General features: G+C 45.7%; 1 protein-coding gene and 1 long non-coding RNA gene across 17 annotated transcripts in view; one reads left to right on the forward strand and one right to left on the reverse strand.

The window, feature by feature from the left end:
* The window catches only part of MEF2A (myocyte enhancer factor 2A), a 334,719-nt gene extending 328,373 nt beyond the window's left edge, over positions 1–6,346 (reverse strand). For 13 of the 16 annotated variants that reach the window (XM_063925707.1, XM_063925704.1, XM_063925702.1 and 10 more), the window contains exon 1: positions 3,944–4,031. The gene's annotated coding sequence lies outside the window, so the exon portion shown is untranslated. The other 3 variants (XM_063925692.1, XM_063925694.1, XM_063925691.1) reach the window with 3 other exon arrangements.
* The window catches only part of LOC134931876 (uncharacterized), an 83,011-nt gene continuing 67,372 nt past the window's right edge, over positions 4,183–19,821 (forward strand). The window contains exons 1-2 of the long non-coding RNA XR_010179189.1: positions 4,183–4,271; positions 6,272–6,435. This is a non-coding gene — a long non-coding RNA (uncharacterized LOC134931876). The remainder of the gene's footprint in view (positions 4,272–6,271; positions 6,436–19,821) is intronic.

Raw genomic sequence — 19,821 nt, forward strand, 5'->3', positions numbered from 1 at the left:
TCGCAACCGGGCCTGAAACGCAGCTAGCCCGCAAAGAGACTCGCCGTCAGTATTCCGGCAGACGGGATGCTGCGGTCAGGATACTGACAGCTGGCATCCCGTCTGCCGGCATATAGTATGTATCCCATTGGTGCAGAGCATATTTAAATTGTCTTGGGATAGGTACAGTAACTTTAGCAGCCAAAGTTACTGTGGTCTGCAAGTCATTCCCTTCTGTTGTACAACGTACATATAAAAAGAAGAAACTCGCTTAAAAGTGGACAGTCCTTAATAGAGGAAAATGGTTAGCATTATAAATGTGTAACACACTGTGGGAGGAATTCAATTAGCTGTATCAATTAGCCTCAAAGTCAGCCCGGCTGCAACTATTATCCGGCATTTTTGAAGAGGACCTCAGCAGACTCCAGAAAAGAAAAAAAAAAAATGAATAAAGAATAGCCCATTTTCGCAATCGTGGCAGTGAAACACATCAGTCCGTAAACTTATTGCTGATTCTATTTGTTTGCGCCTGAAAATAGATCATTTTTCTAGGTGCAAAAAATGGACACTAATTGAATAACCGGGGGGGGGGGGGGATGTATTCATATTTTTTTTCTTGAAAAGTAAATTCTCACAGCTAAAAAATGATTGTGCCTAATTGAATTCCCCCCTAAATTTTGGTGGAATTTAAAAAGGATATATTTTAATGGAAAATTGTCAAGCTGTGAAGACTACTTAGGTATCTTCCTCAAGTGTGGTAATAATGACAATCATTACTTTACATCCAGATTTTGTTGTATCTAGCCATGGTTAACACAGCACAACATCTTTGCTGTCACTATGGGCCTAATTCAGACCCGATCGTAGATGTGCGAGAAAACGGAAATCTACGATCAATGTCTTTGACATGCAGGGGGATGCCCAGCATAGTGGCGATGCTTTGGCATGTTTCGAGTAGCCCTCTGTCTGCGCAAACGGCTACCTGCCATGTTAAGGGTCGCAGCGGCTGCACGTGACGTCACGCAGCCGCCACGGCCCGCCCCTCTAACGGTCCAGACACATTTGGGCTATTTTGTATGTACTGCTCCCATAGTGTCACAGCACTGTAATATTTTAGAAATGAAAGTTATGCTGCAAAATACGGGAGTGGGGAATCTATTACAAAACTTCTTTTAAACAACTTAAACCTACAGTACAACAGGACGCTAAATTATCTGTTTTAAGGGGTTGGAAATAAAGAGGACTTATCTAGTCTTATAGGCAAAAATACATAGTCTAAATGGAAGCTACCCACTTATGAAGAAAAAGCAATTCAACATATATGAAAACATTGAATAATATTAACAGCTATTTAAATAGTGCATGCAAATTCTGCAGGCCTTTTACAGAGAATATTTGGCCATTCATATCAGTCCCTGACCAAGTAGAACTTACAATGTATGGGGGTTATTCAGAGTTGTTAGCAAACTAAAAAAAGTTAGCAATTGGGCAAAGCCATGTTGCACTGCTGGTGGGGCAGATGTAACTTGTGCAGAGAGATTTAAGGGGGTACACAGAGAGATCCGTGCTTAAATTCTAAGCAATCGGACTAGATTGCTTAGAAGTTAATCACAGATCTCTCCATGTGTATGCCCCACAGCGATGTTGATGCGCTGTCTCGCGCCGGTACTAGACTGTCCTCCAGGCACAATCTAGCACGTCGTTCATTTCACCGCTGAGTGAAATTGAGTACGCCTTCCCCTCGCTCAGCACACATCGCGCTGTGTGCGGAGCGGGGGAGAGATGTGTGTTGAGCGTATGTGACAGATCGCTCAGCACACATCTCTGGGAGAATCTCCGCCGTGTATACTGGCCTTTAGATTTGGGATGGTTATATTTATTCTGTGCATGGTATATACTGGCTGCTTCATTTTTACACTGCATTTTAGATATCAGTTGGTACACACCCCACCCACATCTAAAGAGGGGTACTGACGGGAGAGATGTGTGCTGAGCGATCTTAACACAGGCTCAATCTACCACCGGCGAAAGTGATGCGCGCTGGGGGGCATACACACGGCAGATCCGTGCTTAAAATCTAAGCAATCTAGTCAGATTGCTTAGATTTTAAACACGGATCTCTCTGTGTGTACCCCCCTTAATTCTCTGTGCACATGTTAGATCTGCCCTCCAGCAGTGCACATGCTTTTGCCCATAATCAGTATGCTTGTTTTTGGCTTGCTAACAACTCTGAATAACCCCCTATATCCCATGCCATATTTATACACTACTCAGTAGGGGTAATTTTCTGTCCGGAAACAACCTACATGTTTTTTTTAATTTGTAGGTGGAAACCAGAGTACCCCCCGAGAAAACCAGTGCAAGCACACAGGGAGAATATACAAACTATGCACAATTAGGGCTGTGGTAGAAATCAAACCCAAGAACTCAGTGCTGTGGGGCAGTTACACTAACCACTACACCAACCATGCTGCCCTCTTATTAGATACACATGTAGTTATTGGAACTATTTCTCAAACAAATCAATATACACTTCTTGAATAGTTATGACAAGTTAAATACAAAATGTTACATGGAGAAGTTTTACAATGTATATATCTTTTGCTGAAAATAAATACTGAAGCGAACAAAACATTTCTAGGCTTTTAATAATGAAATGCTTTTGGTTCGTAGCACATTTTACTTGATTCCATGGCATCAACAAAAAGGTGGGGGTTAATACTGAAGCTTCCTAAACAAAATCCCATCTATTAGATTTGTTTTTCAAATGTGTTTACCAATCATTTTCCCCAAAGACAATATTGTAGTAGCGAGCAAGAGGAACATCTGGATACACCGCTAGGTGACTACACAAGGCTCCATTGGGAGCACATTCACCCAATTAAACCGTTTGTTTGGCGGTTATATGATTAATATAGCCAATGCACACATAGATGCTGCAATCAAAAACGTGGCTTTGTATTGATACACTAGCTTTCACTAATGTGTCTATTTATTCACTATCAAATCTAAAATAAAGCACTCTAGTGTTCTTTTCATATATTTGTTTACAGCACGGTCTTATTTTAACAGTGTGCATATGGTGGGACAACAGCATAACAAGGAACCAATGATAGATAGATAGATAGATAGATAGATAGATAGATAGATAGATAGATAGAAGTTTACTACAGTGACAATTTAAGCTACATGAAAAACAACAAGTGAGGGAAAACCCATCTGAAGATCCGGTTACAGAGGTTGGACTGGAATTGTGTTATGATTTATAGCAAGTGCTGTGCAGTAGATAACTGAAAGCATTCTCCGCACAAGAGACCGGCCAAGTGGAGTACAATACTCTAATAGAATACAAACTATATTATAAAGAAATAAATGTGTATGGTTAGAGTAAGCTCTGCACACACTACAGAGTGTTTATGGGTGTGTTTCGTCTGACAACTGGTAAGTGTACCAGGGTACCCCTGGGTGTGAGACCCAGATTGGATGTCAAGGAAGGCACACTCTGTGAGCGCAAGATCTGGGGGTCGAAGTGTCCCCCCCAATAACCTGCTGGGTGTATGCAGTTACAGAGCTTGGTGGGAGGGGGTGTGGTGACCACAGGCACTAGTAACAACACTATCACCAGGGTTACTGCTGGCACACTCATTATAAAGTGTATGCCCAGCTAAGAGGGTTGGCAGGGCAAAGACCCCCAGAACTACAAGGAAGCACTCAACCTGGGGACCTAACTACTGGGAGAAAGTAGATCTATAGAAAGAAACCAATTACTTCAGTAAAGTCTCCAATCACCCCACAATAAATACAATGACAACACATGGATAAAGTCCCTGCCCCCATGAAGACCACTTTCTGCACTCACCTAATGTGCTGCTATAGGTCACTGTGCTGATCCTCCTGTGTGACACCATGCACCCCTCCCAGTCCCTGCTGCTGCATAAACAAACACCATACACTCCCCACTCACCTGAGAGCACGTTTCTGCCAGCAGGACCCAGCGGACTCCTTTTCACCAGCCTGCCCCCAGCACATACACACAGACAGCACAGGCGAATAAGTGCTTCTTAGTGACACTCCGCAACAACCGCTTCACCTCCTAGAGCTTGGGGGGCTGAGGAGGGCGGATCACTCCGCGCCAAGGGCCCGGTTGATGACGTCAGCGACAGCTTAAAGAAATAATATCCATTGAGAAAGTGTCCTGGCTTTCGGTGTGCGGGCGCTGTAACCGCGCTGTGTCACACAACTGCAGTCTGGGTAACAGTGCTCTTGTCCTGTCTGGAGATGAGGCGGTAAAGGTGAGGCCGCTGTCTTGACAGCTCGCACGTTGGATTCCTCTTAGCAACCGATGACGTAATCCACCCCATAACTCCGGGCAATTGGCTTTTACAGTGACAGGAGACTGCGTGATTGACGTGCGCCTAAGCCAATAGGGACTGATGAGGGGCGGAGCCGCTGCATATTATGGTCAATGTTTATTAGAAGTATACAGGGAGGGTGTACACTGAAGACCACCCCATACAGGGTGTGCTGTGCAGCAGTCCCTACTTTATAAACTTACATTATAAGTATACAGAGCTCGATGTAATGTAAAGAAACTTTATATTTTGTTTTGTTAACATGTATAGTTATTATATGCTCATTGCTACTGTAGTAGCATAATCGCTGTTACGGTTCTCTCTCTTTTTTTTTCTTTCTTTCTCTCTCTGACTGCTGAGTAGAAGGGGTAAATCTACTCAGGTGAGAGTTTTTCAGAACTGGTGATGTTGCTCATAGCAACCAATCAGATTCTACTTAATGTATCTAGCTGCTTCTAGAACAGAGGTTCTCAAACTCGGTCCTCGGGGGCCCACACAGTACATGTTTTGCAGGTAACCCAGCAGGTGCACAGGTGTATTAATTACTCACTGACACATTTTAAAAGGTCCACAGGTGGAGCTAATTATTTCACTTGTGATTCTGTGAGGAGACCTGCAAAACATGCACTGTGTGGGCCCCCGAGGACCGAGTTTGAGAACCTCTGTTCTAGAAGATAATAGAATCTCATTGGTTGCTATGGGCAACATCACCAGTTCTAAAATACTCCCACCTTAGTAAATTTATTCCAAAGTGTTTTTGTTTTACAGAACAAATTATAACTTTATGGTTTACAAAAGTAAGAAGATCCAAAACCAACACTATAAGAAATCTTGTAGATACTAAAATGAATGCACAGCAACTCTTTGGGGTCTATTCATAAAGCAGTGAAAAGAATGGAGAAGTGAGCCAGTGGAGAAGTTGTTCATGTCAACCAATCAGCATTGAAGTAACATTTATAATTTGCATACCTTAAAATTATACAGAAGAGCAGATTGGTTGCCATGGGCAACTTCTCCACTGGCTCACTTTTCCACTCTATTCACTGCTTTCATGAACAGAGCCCTGTATCTCTGTAGGATAGTCTTCCCATACTATCCCATGAAACCAGGACACTCAAACTCCACAGGTTCTGTGACTGATTAAAAGCAGGTGCATTGCAGGCTTGAGGACAGCCAGCTACAGAAATTGTGTAATTCAGAAGTGTCCCAGTTTAAAGGGATAATACGGTAAAGCCGGGTACACGCTAGGCAATTAATCAGACGATATATAATTCTGACGCGGAGCGATATATTGCCATTATGTACCCGCAATCACGCACTCCTGTGAGTCATTCCCTGGGTTGTGCTGCATACCCAATGCATACCTCCCAACATGACCCTCTCCAGGAGGGAAAAAAAGTCTCTCCTCCTGGACCCATGAACAACGGAATGCACTTTAAATGCAGCAGGCAATGATACATTGCACTGTCGTCCATTGCACCGTCGCTTAGTACACACGTCGTTTAGTGTGCACCCAACATAATAGAAAGATCAACATAGTGTATTTGCATATTAGAATAGCAACATTTTCAGCATACTTGCCTACCTGACCCTCTCCATGATGGAGAAAATGCTCTGTTCCTATTCTTTCCTGGTAATGTAGGATTGCCATCACCTGTGGTGAGCTAGTTAATTGATAAGAAAGGTGTTTCACCACAGGTGATGGCAATCCTACATTACCAGGAAAGTCCAGGAACAGAGCATTTTCTCCCTCATGGAGAGGGTCAGGTAGGCAAGTATGATTTTCAGTTAGTTTCATTATTTTATATTGAGGCCATCATGGATTCAAACACCGAGACCATTAGAATTGTGTAATACTGCAGACCATCATGCAGCCCATGCTGTGTAATTTTAAGTCAATTTCAAGGTAAATGTAAAAATACCTGTGTTCCGCTGTCCAGCAGGTCTTCTGTGTCAGAGGAGACCGTCCTCACACCTTCCTGTGTCTGACAGCACTACTGGTATGATAAAGCCACTTCAGCAGGAACTAGGAGCCAGGACAGTGGCAGAGGGGAATTTTCTTCAATTTCGGACAAGGCAGCCTTGAGTCTTTTTTCCCATACAGGTAAATATATTGTTCAGTCTTCTCTGTCTGCTGCAAGTGTCAGAGACCGGCAGATTAAGTGACTTGCCTGACTACAGGTATGTCATTTACAGTATTTATATTTCTTTTATGGAACTCCACCCAAAGATGAATATTTAGCCTTGGTGGAGTTATCATTTAATTGCATCTACTTCTCAATTCAAACAGAAGATTATAAAAATTGGACACTGCCTCCTACAATATGAGTTCATTCATCTCCCACCACTGTGAGCACTGATCAACTCAGTGCTTCAAGTAACACTTTTCCCATCGACTACAGAGATAAAGATATCCTGGATGAATGCAATATAGTCAAAATCGTAATAAGATATAGTGCATATCACACAGCAGTTTCGGACTGGGGCATGTAGGGCCCACTGGGGGGATGCAGTGGTAGGGGCCCATGTTTAGGGGTGTAGCCAGTCTGCCAAGGGGGTGTGGCCTGCCACCTCATTGGTTTGACTAACCATTAGAGAGTACAATGTCTGGGCCCCTTCATAAATATATACAGTAAATTCAGCTGCTGCATGCATGATAATGTACCAGATTAATAACAGCAATGCACTGTAGAAAATACACCATAGTCCAGTATAAGGTAACATATCTATAATGTATAATTCAAGTGCACAGTCTAGACCTGATCCTTAGAGCAGGAGGTGGGGTCCCAGGCTGTGGGGCCCACCGGTGGTTTCCCCTGTGGGCCAGTCCAAGCCTGTCACACCATGTATAGTCCTTGCGATGCCAATGCAGGATCGGCATCGCAAGGAAAAATAGACTGTGCAAGCAGCCCAACATTTACTATATCGGTGGGGCCGGGCTCCGGCCACATCGAATAGTCAATGTCGGGCTATACAGCACATTGAACCTTGTGTACAAGCCATAAGACAGAATACACACTATGCCAGGCATTCCCAACCTCGATCCTCAGGGCACACTAACTGTGCAGGTTTAGTGATACCCATGCTTGAGCACAGTTGACTTGATTAGTACTTCAGTTATTTTGATTTCTCTGACGTCCTAAGTGGATGCTGGGGACTCCGTCAGGACCATGGGGATTAGCGGCTCCGCAGGAGACAGGGCACAAAAGTAAAAGCTTTAGGATCAGGTGGTGTGCACTGGCTCCTCCCCCTATGACCCTCCTCCAAGCCTCAGTTAGATTTTTGTGCCCGGCCGAGAAGGGTGCAATCTAGGTGGCTCTCCTAAAGAGCTGCTTAGAGTAAAAGTTTGTTAGGTTTTTTATTTTCAGTGAGTCCTGCTGGCAACAGGCTCACTGCTACGAGGGACTTAGGGGAGAGAAGTGAACTCACCTGCGTGCAGGATGGATTGGCTTCTTAGGCTACTGGACACCATTAGCTCCAGAGGGAGTCGGAACACAGGTCTCACCCTGGGGTTCGTCCCGGAGCCGCGCCGCCGACCCCCCTTGCAGATGCCGAAAAGTGAAGGTCCAGAAACGGCGGCAGAAGACTCTTCAGTCTTCATAAGGTAGCGCACAGCACTGCAGCTGTGCGCCATTGTTGTCAGCACACTTCATAGCAGCGGTCACTGAGGGTGCAGGGCGCTGGGGGGGGGCGCCCTGGGCAGCAATGATAGTACCTTATTCTGGCTAAAAATACATCACATATAGCCCCTGGGGGCTATATGGATGTATTTAACCCCTGCCAGGTCTCAGAAAAACGGGAGAAGAAGCCCGCCGAAAAGGGGGCGGGGCCTATTCTCCTCAGCACACAGCGCCATTTTCCCTCACAGAAATGCTGGTGGGAAGGCTCCCAGGCTCTCCCCTGCACTGCACTACAGAAACAGGGTTAAAACAGAGAGGGGGGGCACTTATTTGGCGATATGTATATATATATTAAAATGCTATAAGGGAAAAACACTTATATAAAGGTTGTCCCTGTATAATTATAGCGTTTTTGGTGTGTGCTGGCAAACTCTCCCTCTGTCTCCCCAAAGGGCTAGTGGGGTCCTGTCCTCTATCAGAGCATTCCCTGTGTGTGTGCTGTGTGTCGGTACGTGTGTGTCGACATGTATGAGGACGATGTTGGTGAGGAGGCGGAGCAATTGCCTGAAATGGTGATTTCACTCTCTAGGGAGTCGACACCGGAATGGATGGCTTATTTAAGGAATTACGTGATAATGTCAACACGCTGCAAGGTCGGTTGACGACATGAGACGGCCGGCAAACAAATTAGTACCTGTCCAGGCGTCTCAAACACCGTCAGGGGCTGTAAAACGCTCATTTACCTCAGTCGGTCGACACAGACACAGACACGGACACTGACTCCAGTGTCGACGGTGAAGAAACAAACGTATTTTCCTTTAGGGCCACACGTTACATGTTAAGGGCAATGAAGGAGGTGTTACATATTTCTGATACTACAAGTACCACAAGAAGGGTATTATGTGGGGTGTGAAAAAACTACCTGTAGTTTTTCCTGAATCAGATAAATTAAATGAAGTGTGTGATGATGCGTGGGTTTCCCCCGATAGAAAATTATTGGCGGTATACCCTTTCCCGCCAGAAGTTAGGGCGCGTTGGGAAACACCCTTTAGGGTGGATAAGGCGCTCACACGCTTATCAAAACAAGTGGCGGTACCGTCTCCAGATAGGGCCGCCCTCAAGGAGCCAGCTGAGAGGCTGGAAAATATCCTAAAAAGGTATATACACACATACTGGTGTTATACTGCGACCAGCGATCGCCTCAGCCTGGATGTGCAGCGCTGGGGTGGCTTGGTCGGATTCCCTGACTGAAAATATTGATACCCTTGACAGGGACAGTATTTTATTGACTATAGAGCATTTAAAGGATGCATTTCTATATATGCGAGATGCACAGAGGGATATTTGCACTCTGGCATCAAGAGTAAGTGCGATGTCCATATCTGCCAGAAGAAGTTTATGGACACGACAGTGGTCAGGTGATGCAGATTCCAAACGGCACATGGAAGTATTGCCGTATAAAGGGGAGGAGTTATTTGGGGTCGGTCCATCGGACCTGGTGGCCTCGGCAACAGCTGGAAAATCCACCTTTTTTACCCCAAATCACATCTCAGCAGAAAAAGACACCGTCTTTTCAGCCTCAGTCCTTTCGTCCCCATAAGGGCAAGCGGGCAAAAGGCCAGTCATATCTGCCCAGGGATAGAGGAAAGGGAAGAAGACTGCAGCAGGCAGCCCATTCCCAGGAACAGAAGCCCTCCACAGCTTCTGCCAAGTCTTCAGCATGACGCTGGGGCCGTACAAGCGGACTCAAGTGCGGTGGGGGGTCGTCTCAAGAGTTTCAGCGCGTAGTGGGCTCACTCGCAAGTGGACCCCTGGATCCTACAAGTAGTATCCCAGGGGTACAGACTGGAGATTCGAGACGTCTCCCTCTCGCAGGCTCCTGATGTCTGCTTTACCAACATCTTCCTCCGACAGGGAGGCAGTATTGGAAACAATTCACAAGCTGTATTCCCAGCAGGTGATAATCAAAGTACCCCTCCTACAACAAGGAAAGGGGTATTATTCCACGCTATATTGTGGTACTGAAGCCAGACGGCTCGGTGAGACCTATTCTAAATGGGAAATCTTTGAACACTTACATACAAATACCTCCATGTCCCAAATTGCCCTTCTCACCAAGGGTACCTCAGGTTCGTGGTACGGAACTGTCACTATCAGTTTCAGACGCTGCCGTTTGGATTGTCCACGGCACCCCGGGTCTTTACCAAAGTAATGGCCGAAATGATGATTCTTCTTCAAAGAAAAGGCGTCTTAATTATCCCTTACTTGGACGATCTCCTGAAAAGGGCAAGGTCCAGAGAACAGTTGGAAGTCGGAGTAGCACTATCTCAAGTAGTTCTACGACAGCACGGGTGGATTCTAAATATCCAAAAATCGCAGCCGTTTCCGACGACACGTCTGCTGTTCCTAGGGATGGTTCTGGACACAGTCCAGAAAAAGGTGTTTCTCCCGGAGGAGAAAGCCAGGGAGTTATCCGAGCTAGTCAGGAACCTCCTAAAACCAGGAAAAGTGTCAGTGCATCATTACACAAGAGTCCTGGGAAAAATGGTGGCTTATTACGAAGCGATTCCATTCGGCAGATTCCACGCAAGAACTTTTCAGTGGGATCTGCTGGACAAATGGTCCGGATCGCATTTTCAGATGCATCAGCGGATAACCCTATCTCCAAGGACAAGGGTGTCTCTCCTGTGGTGGTTACAGAGTGCTCATCTTCTAGAGGGCCGCAGATTCGGCATTCAGGATTGGATGCTGGTGACCACGGAGGCCAGCCTGAGAGGCTGGGGAGCAGTCACACAGGGAAAAAATTTCCAGGGAGTGTGATCAAGTCTGGAGATTTTTCTCCACATAAATATACTGGAGCTAAGGGCAATTTACAATGCTCTAAGCTTAGCAAGACCTCTGCTTCAAGGTCAGCCGGTATTGATCCAGTGGGACAACATCACGGCAGTCGCCCACGTAAACAGACAGGGCGGCACAAGAAGCAGGAGGGCAATGGCAGAAACTGCAAGGATTTTTCGCTGGGCGGAAAATCATGTGATAGCACTGTCAGCAGTGTTCATTCCGGGAGTGGACAACTGGGAAGCAGACTTCCTCAGCAGGCACAACCTCCACCCGGGAGAGTGGGGACTTCATCGGGAAGTCTTCCACATGATTGTGAACCGTTGGAAAAGACCAAAGGTGGACATGATGGCGTCCCGCCTGAACAAAAAACTGGACAAGTATTGCGCCAGGTCAAAAGACCCTCAGGCAATAGCTGTGGACGTTCTGGTAACACCGTGGGTGTACCAGTCGGTGTATGTCTTCCCTCCTCTGCTTCTCATACCCAAGGTTTTGAGAATTATAAGACGTAGAGGAGTAAGAACTATACTCGTGGCTCCGGATTGTCCAAGAAGGACTTGGTACCCGGAACTTCAAGAGATGCTCACAGAGGACTCATGGCCTCTGCCGCTAAGAAGGGACTTGCTTCAGCAAGTACCATGTCTGTTCCAAGACTTACCGCGGCTGCGTTTGACGGCATGGCGGTTGAACGCCGGATCCTAAGGGAAAAAGGCATTCCGGAAGAGGTCATTCCTACCCTGGTCAAAGCCAGGAAGGAGGTGACCGCACAACATTATCACCACATGTGGCGAAAATATGTTGCGTGGTGTGAGGCCAGGAAGGCCCCATGAAGAAATTTCAACTCTGTCGTTTCCTGCATTTCCTGCAAACAGGAGTGTCTATGGGCCTCAAATTGGGGTCCATTAAGGTTCAAATTTCGGCCCTGTCGATTTTCTTCCAGAAAGAATTGGCTTCAGTTCCTGAAGTCCAGAAGTTTGTCAAGGGAGTACTGCATATACAACCCCCTTTTGTGCCTCCAGTGGCACTGTGGGATCTCAACGTAGTTCTGGGATTCCTAAAATCACATTGGTTTAAACCGCTCAAATCTGTGGATTTGAAATATCTCACAGGGAAAGTGACCATGCTGTTGGCCCTGGCCTCGGCCAGGCGAGTGTCAGAATTGGCGGCGTTTGTCTCAAAAAAGCCCATATCTGATTGTCCATTCGGACAGGGCAGAGCTGCGGACTCATCCCCAGTTTCTCCCTAAGGTGGTGTCAGTGTTTCATCCGAACCAGCTTATTGTGGTACCTGCGGCTACTAGGGACTTGGAGGACTCCAAGTTGCTAGTTGTTGTCAGGGCCCTGAAAATATAGTTTCCAGGACGGCTGGAGTCAGGAAAACTGACTTGCTGTTATCCTGTATGCACCCAACAAACTGGGTGCTCTTGCTTCTAAGCAGACGATTGCTAGTTGGATGTGTAGTACAATTCAGCTGGCACATTCTGTGGCAGGCCTGCCACAGCCAAAATATGTAAATGCCCATTCCACAAGGAAGGTGGGCTCATCTTGGGCGGCTGCCCGAGGGGTCTCGGCTTTACAACTTTGCCGAGCTGATACTTGGTCAGGGGCACACCCTGACTGAGGAGGACCTGGAGTTCTCTCATTCGGTGCTGCAGAGTCATCCGCACTCTCCCGCCCGTTTGGGAGCTTTGGTATAATCCCATGGTCCTGACGGAGTCCCCAGCATCCACTTAGGACGTCAGAGAAAATAAGAATTTACTTACCGATAATTCTATTTCTCGTAGTCCGTAGTGGATGCTGGGCGCCCATCCCAAGTGCGGATTGTCTGCAATACTTGTACATAGTTATTGTTACAAAAATCGGGTTATTATTGTTGTGAGCCATCTTTTCAGATGCTCCGCTGTTATCATGCTGTTAACTGGGTTTAGATCACAGGTTGTACAGTGTGATTGGTGTGGCTGGTAGGAGTCTTACCCGGGATTCAAAATCCTTCCTTATTGTGTACGCTCGTCCGGGCACAGTATCCTAACTGAGGCTTGGAGGAGGGTCATAGGGGGAGGAGCCAGTGCACACCACCTGATCCTAAAGCTTTTACTTTTGTGCCCTGTCTCCTGCGGAGCCGCTAATCCCCATGGTCCTGACGGAGTCCCCAGCATCCACTACGGACTACGAGAAATAGAATTATCGGTAAGTAAATTCTTATTTTAACCACCTGTGCTAAAGCCTGGATATCACTAAAACCTGCACTGTTAAGGTGCGTATACACTAGGCAATATTGTGTACGATATGCCTGATTCAGACACATCGTTAACAATTTCGTCCAGTGTGTATGCACTATGTCGTTGACAATGCGCGCTCCCATGCGTCATCAGCAACTTTCTCCGTCGGACCTGCATGCAAGTTCGTGGGATGACATTGACAGCAAGGGTCATGCTGCAGAATAGCCCCTGCAAACCCGCCGTTGTTTGTCGCCGTCGGCATTGGCAAGTGTGTATGCACTTGCGATGCTGACACCCCCACCAGATTCCGTCGCTGACGACATTGCATTGTTTGCAAGTTGTCTAGTGTGTACATAGCATTAGTGTGCCTTGAAGACCGAGGTTGGGAGTGCCCGCTCTATGCGATATATCATTCTCACAACCGACAAACGATATATCGTCACGGCCGTAGGCTCATGGGTACACCATAGTTTCCTACCCTCCTGCATCTTGTGGGAAACTCAAAGTACACTCTGGAGTCTCCCGGTGCCCCGGAATTATCTAAATTCCTCTGGATCCCCCACTACCAGTGAACACGACGTTGGTGTTTATTACTGTATAGGTGTGTACACACGGTGAGATAAATCTGTGAGATATTGACTATATAGTCAAAATCTTATGAACAGTTAGTGCATATCTCAAGGTGTTAGGCAGCTTGTGATACAGATTCGATCCCGATGCAAGCTCCCGTGGGGTCGGTATCGTAAGGCTAGATAGACTGTGCAGGCAAGTCAATCTTGACTATCTAGTGTACTATCTAGTACAAAGTATAGTCAAAATTGGCACTTAGTCAAAATCGTACATAGACAAAATCTCAAGCACAGATAGTCAAAATCTGTACTATCTGTGCTATCTGGGCTCTGGGGGAGTTCAAGGGAAATTGCATAGTCAAAATCGAACATAGCAGGGATCTCGCCCTGTGTACACACCTTTAGTATTAGAGCCAGATTTACACACAATATATGAGCCAACGGATTTGTGAGGATACGGGGTTCTTCTAATCACTCAGACACAGAGCCAATGAAACCAAAGTGATGGTTTATTTCTCACTGCACACAGGAATAGATAATTCACAGGAAACAGAGGTAAATATAGCCCAGAAACAGTATACAGGTAGCAGTCCAGATAGTAAGTCCCAGTAGAGGACTTAGGTCCATAACAATTCCACAGATAAACAGGTCCACACAGCAGAACTAGCACTGAGTCCACACAGCAGTGATAGCAGATTAGTCCACAGGAGAATATTTGTATAAGTCCATGCAGGAGTTAATACGTGTAAGTCCACACAGCACTCACTGGTGATGCTTTCCACAAGGTTCCCTGGTAGAGTATCACCCCTTAGCCAAAGACCTGTGAATAACATGAGGAGCCGACCTGCGCAACCTCTTTTATAACCTTCCAAATGCCCCTCATGCCGTGCTCACCTGGGGAGGACACAGGTTCATGATTGGTGGGACCCCATTTCAGGTGTCTCCATCCTCCCTTCCACAGCTGGCCTTCTCTTGCTGACCACATGCTGGATCAGGCTCCGAGTTGTCTGTCAGAGACCAGGGTTTAACAGAGGAAAGTAAACAGAAGGAACAATGACAGGGAAATTGATTTAAATCCTGATTGTCCCCTGTGGAGGAGCATCTTCAGAGAGAGATTACCTAGCCCTCATGTTCACTTCCGGTGCGACCGTATAAGGATAAAAGATGGACTCAATAGGCATAGCAATGATAACTTGTAACCTCATACACAGAATGGCATCCTCCTAAAATAACATAACATGACAGCACTATGTGCCAGGACACAGAACACCTGTATTTACCCGAGTAAGATTATAGTTCAGAATATATAGGCTAACGAATGAACACACACATGGGGTAATAGTGACACAAGCCAGAGAGACATGGGAACTGAGGGCTAAAAAAGTATATTAATCGCTACAAAGATTGAAATGCCACAAATACAGTTTTACCCTCTGTCTCATATCTTTACAGGGTTCATGTGGGCATTAAACACAGGTGTAGCAGTATATACTGATGGAAATTTGGTGAGTTTTGAGATGTGCTGAAAATGTAGGCGCCATAGACTTTTTACCCCATCGGGCAGCGGATTGGTAATTGTGTATGCACATATCGTTTGTGCAGAACACTTTTCAAATTGTTGGATTGGCCGACATGTCAGGCGGCCAATGGATCCAACGTTCAGATATGTGCCCAGCAAAAGTGAAACCCACCACTTCAAGATTACTTACCTTGGGTTCTGTAAATAGCCTGCGTTGCCCTGACCGTGACCCCTAAACGGCGGCCAGATGCCGCCGGCCGCCCCCTCCCGCCCAGCGACCGCCTCTGTCTGTCAATCAGGCATAGGCGATAGCAGGGCTAAGACAGCCGTCGCGGAAAACACTGCGGCGCCGGCACATGCGTAGTTCAGACCTGATCGCTGCTGTGCGAAAACACAGCAGCAATCAGGTCTGAATTAGCCCCAGTGTGACAGCGGTGTCTTACATCAACCGACAGGGCGGGACGAAAAGCAGGGCCGCAATGTCAGAGGTGTCAAGAATTCTCCTCTGGGTGGAAAAACACGCCGTGGCATTGTCGGCGATCTTCATTCCGGGAGTAGACAACTGGGAAGCAGATTTCCTCAGCAGATACGACCTGCACCCGGGGGAATGGGGCCTCCACCCGCAGGTGTTCCAGTGCCAGACACGTCGGTGGGGTTATCCACAAATAGACATGATGGCCTCTCGACTCAACAAGAAGCTCAAGCGGTATTGTTGCAGATCTAGGGACCCACAAGCTGTAGCGGTCGACGCCTTGACAACTCCGTAGGTCTATCAGCTAATGTACGTGTTTCCTCCCATTCTTCTGATCCTAAGAGTTCTCAAAAGAATAAAAAGTGTTAAAGCTGAATATTTATCTTATATAAAACCCTTTATGAGGTCTAAGAACACTGTACGCTGTTTACGTATGAAGTACCGCAAGGGTACGCTCGTTGCGTAACAATCGCTTAGCCGTAGTCGAGACGCTCAAGCGTCACGTTCGCTCACGGCCAAGAGATCACAGGCAGGCACGCTATTGGCTGCTGACTAACGTAATGATTCGCTATAGCGTAGCGGACGCTCGGGACCACGAGGAGATCACCAGCGGCGCTGACGCTAACAATGTTAAACCTTTAAATCTAAACCATAAACAATGTAATATGCTGTAAAACCTATGTGTATAGATAGAGTGTAAATGCAACACAGTGTAACCTTATTAACTCAAAAGCTGTATGAGCGTCACCGACGCTCTGAGAATACTTAACACTATAAGAAATACACAGATACCTGGGCTTAGGGTCCAACGCCTAATATATATATATTATGAATGATATACTTGCAAAAGAATTAATACAAATACAAATCATACACTACAATATAACATAGACTGCCTAACCAGATAACTACACAGGAAATATAATATCAGTACAATAACTATATAAGAGAAACGAGAGAGAAAGAGAAGAAGAGAGAGAGAGAGAGATTGGCCCACAATAACAAGAAGATCAATATAGTTGCGGAGAAAAACTTACGCACAAAGGAAACGATCGCATGCGCCTCTGGACATCCAGCTCCCGATTTTCAGCAATGATAACCGTTGAAGAGTGAGAGCTGGATGTGATCGGCCTGTCTATTTATGCCCCACACACAATGCAATTCAATGGTCCCTACAATCTCATTGTTCATTGGACACCGGAATTCCTCCTCGCATTATAACAAAAGGTCATAGGTTGATTCATACAGGTGGGCCGTGACTATTTCCAACAGCTCAGGTGGGAGGGAAACTGGGTTTCCCGCCGCATGGATAAGTAAGTGCAAATACAGTAAATGTTCATAAACTTCTTATGTCCATAACTATTCGCACGAGCGATTAATCCGCTTCAAACCAACACCGGAATATTGCTAATTAAATACTCTTCCGATGGGTACTAAACACCACTGTATTACTCCTGTCTGACCCTTCGTATCAAACAAAGAGGGATTTCTCTGTTCACGAACATTCTATATTAACCAAACTTTCAGAATCTATCAAAGGGACCATGATCTACAAAATACATTATATAGTGAAAATATGTAACGATTGAGTCGCACGCTACGATCACATAAACTCTACCGTAAATACGCATACCGTGCGCCTGCGGGTGCCCGCGACTGTGAGTATGCGCACGTACGGGAGAGCGTACGCATGCGCAGCACGGACCTGTGTGAGGTGCAAATATGGTAGTGTGCATAGAGATATTTTTCTGACTTTGACAGTCCACCCTTTGGCAGTCAACAATAACTGCCACCTTCTAAAACATTTCAAAAAGAGAAAAATATATGTCAGGGGTTAATACATTTCCATGGTTGGGTAAGGGAGGAGAGAGGAGAAGGTGTGAAGAGGGTATGACCTAGTGAGATAGCAGAAGCATGTGTGTATGAGTCCATGTTTGGGGGGGTCATGTATCATCGTGCCGTACGTGTGGTACATCAAGCTTCGAGGTATTGCGAAGTATACATTTGAATTCCTTCTTATCCCGTGGTACGGGTCTGTGGATGGGCTGTCAAACTTTACCGAGCTCTTTTCGGCTTTGGTTGTAACAAAATGGGGGAGCACATTTTAGTTGATGATACATGAATGGGGGAGATATGCGATTGCTGATATCTGTGCCTGTATTCCCTATCGACTATGTGTGTCATTACCTGAGGGTTGTAGAAATGAAGAAAAGACATAATTACGGTAAATGCGGTGGTATTCTATGTCAGGTAAATGTACATTCGTCGATTGAGGTCTTGTTTGGTGTCTGTTGAATGCAGTCTTCTTTGTGCTTTTGCCCATAAGGTGCGAGCAAAAGCTGTCAATGTCCATAGATTTACAAAAGTGTTGGGCTAGCGTAATTTTAAAATTTCTAGGGAAACTGGGGATCCATGGCATAGTTCATCAAAAATCTGTGTATCAGGTTGTCAAAACTTCTTCTTTAATCCATCTGTTGTCTGTATATCGGCTCATCAAACTCCTCGTCCAAGTGGGTCTTTTTACCTTGGAGAAAACGGAAAAACAGGTGAAAGAAACGGACCGTAGAAATCGCATTTTCATCACATCATTGTTTCTACATTTGGGTCATAAATCAAGTCCATTGGAATTACAGTTTCCTCACTCCTTAAACTCATTACCCTAGTACGACGATTGCACCTCATTAAAGCCTGACCGCATCTAAATATCAAACCAATCGTTATGATAACACCTAAGATACATAGGAGAAACTTCCCAACATCCATTATGACTCCTTGAGCCCAGTCTCCTAAACCAGAGAACCAATTTCGCGGGTTCAACCATGACACCCAACCAGTCAGCTCATTACCTACAGCAGCAAGAGTGAGATTGTGTCTCCTGCGAAATTCCCACTTCAGTTGGAGAATATCGTCCATCTTTTGGTCTATGACCTCGACCGGATCCTCGGTGCTATTCGTAATATATGTGCAACATTTCACGCCGTATTGTGTTGCCAGTGTGACACAATATCCGCCTGTCACTGCTGTGAGGTAATTAAGAACCATTCTATGCTGTACCAGTTCTGTTTTATAAGCCTGAAGTTCTCTTCCAGTATACCTAAACGTGTCATCATACATTTCAGTGATATTATCTAACAAATTGGCGAGCGCGGATATGTATTTATAATTCAACACTCCTCTGGCGGTGCGAGTGATATCTAACGCGATTAGAAACTGAATCCCGGTGGATTCATGGATCATGTCAGAGGCCGGATGCTCTGTTCTTTCTATCAGGTGCCGTTTAACTACGTGCTCGTAATGGGTGTGAGTATAAGGAGTTTGGGCAACACGGTGTATGTCTTTCATTTTGTCATGTGATACAGTCATTACTTCAGGCAGTACTTTTCCAATATAACACAATCCTTCAGAGTTTGGGGCAAGCCACTTATACGCCTTTCTCCCGCATATGAAATATGCATCATCGGGGAGAACATATGGGACGGAGTAGGACATAACCATATTACACACCTTCCATGTGAAATCTCCTAACCCTAATTCTTCCATCTGCTTAGTACACGTATCAGGTTGTACGATATGTGCACAGTATCCTGGTGATACCTCTCCAACTCTCGTAATCCTATTTCCTAAGGTATACCTATACCGGAAAGATTTTCCTCTACTGGCTATGTGGCGTATAAGCTCTGTATCTGTAGGCATTCTATCTGCTCTATGCGAAAAGGTCATGGTTTGATTACTCCATGACACTTCCCAATTTCCCGGCTTTCGGGGATTGGAGATGTTAAAACATAATAGGGACCTATCCACATGGTATTGGTGGAGCTTCAAACTAGGAGGGCTGGAGATCTTAAACCTCCTGTCCACCGGTCTCCCACCCTTTAGCTCAAGTACCTCCCCTACCGTTAAAGGAAATGGTACTAGCCCTGATTTGCTATGACCTTGAGGTACTTGAGAGCATACCCAACAATCTGTTTGATTTAATACACTACCCACTAAGGAGTGATAGTCACTCAATGGATGCCGGTCCATATGGATATTAAAACTGGATTGGCATTTCTTTATGCACCCATCCTCAATGACATTGTTACAGAGCCGACAGATACAGTTTTCTTCAGCTAACAATCCTTAAAAGAAAATGTTTACAGATAACATGGCTGCTGGATCGTTTCCAGTACTCGCCTTTGCTTGGTGATTGAGTTGTTATTGGAAATTTACACCTCCATCTTTATCATCAGAACCCATTCCAGGACCTCTCTCGAC

This window comes from Pseudophryne corroboree, chromosome 6 (assembly GCF_028390025.1).
Source record: "Pseudophryne corroboree isolate aPseCor3 chromosome 6, aPseCor3.hap2, whole genome shotgun sequence".
NCBI lineage: Eukaryota > Metazoa > Chordata > Amphibia > Anura > Myobatrachidae > Pseudophryne > Pseudophryne corroboree.